The sequence below is a fragment of the Echinops telfairi genome, unplaced genomic scaffold (assembly GCF_000313985.2).
Source record: "Echinops telfairi isolate 266 unplaced genomic scaffold, ASM31398v2 ScPeMD7_7468;HRSCAF=8506_0, whole genome shotgun sequence".
NCBI lineage: Eukaryota > Metazoa > Chordata > Mammalia > Afrosoricida > Tenrecidae > Echinops > Echinops telfairi.
Window position 1 is genome coordinate 57,131,803 of NW_022111369.1, and position 1,235 is coordinate 57,133,037.

A 1,235-nucleotide genomic window follows, 5' to 3' on the forward strand; every position below is an offset into this window, starting at 1 on the left:
AAGCTAACAAAACACATGTTTACATTTAGTTCTCTAAATTACACAGTTAAACTAGTTTATCTAAGGCCATTTTATTTATTTATTCCACCCTTAGAATTTAAACTGTAGATGACATTTTACAATTGTATACAGCTTTTGGATGGCCTTAAAATGTGTTGCTACCTACTGATAATGTATTTGGAGCATATTTATTGAGAATTTACTACATGTAGACTGTTGTATGTGTAGATGATAGATAAAGACCTTCTGTTCGTGAAAATTTACCATCTGGTGTTATTGTTATTCAGAAAGTATAGCAAGATGTCATAAAAGAGATATAAGTGACTTGTAATTTAAATATTGGATAATCACTCTTTGTTCTTATGACCTCAGAAGTTTCATGTAAGAGATGTAACCCACCCACCCCCTGACTCGGATGGAGTGGAAGACTGATGCTTCAGGGGAAAGTGTTTCATGAGTCAAGGCAAAGAGGTTTTGAAAATGCAGAGCATATTTAAGTAGCAGCTTTCGATAGATCTGAACAACATGTTCATAATGGGAACAGGCAAGTTATAAAACAAATCTGGATAAATAAGCTGGCATCATATTTCAGACAGATTTGATGCAATGGTGTTTTTAACCTTTTTCGCTTTATTTAGTAGCTATTGGGAAGTCATAGAAAGTTGTTGAGAAGTGGTGGTATCACGTGATCAGAACTAGTTTAAAAGCTTTCTCTAACATTTAAAGCTTTGCTCATCTGACCGATTACCATATGTTATTGAGCTTTAGTCATCTGTTCCAAACACGAAATAAAAATAACTTGTATTGATCATCCCTGAAATAAACAACTGCCACTGAGTTGATTTCAGCAACACTATCAGACAGAGGGGAACTACTTAAGAGAGATTCCACATATGTTATCTTTACAAAAGTGTACTCCCACATTTTTGTCCCACAGAGCAGCTGGTAGTCCTACTAGTCACCTCTTGCTACAACCCCACCCCCAAACAAACAAACAAACAAACAAACAACCCACTGCCATCCAGTCGATGTCACCTCACAGTGCACCCATAGGACAGGGTAGAACTGCCCCTGTGGGTTTCTGAGACTGTATCTGTTTATCAGAGTAGAAAGCACCACCTTTTGCCCAAGGAGCAGCTGGTGGTTTAGAACTTCTGACCTTATAGATTGCAGCCCAATGTTTAACCACTGCCACCGGGTTTCTTCTGCTACAATAATGGTTATAAAAATGTCTC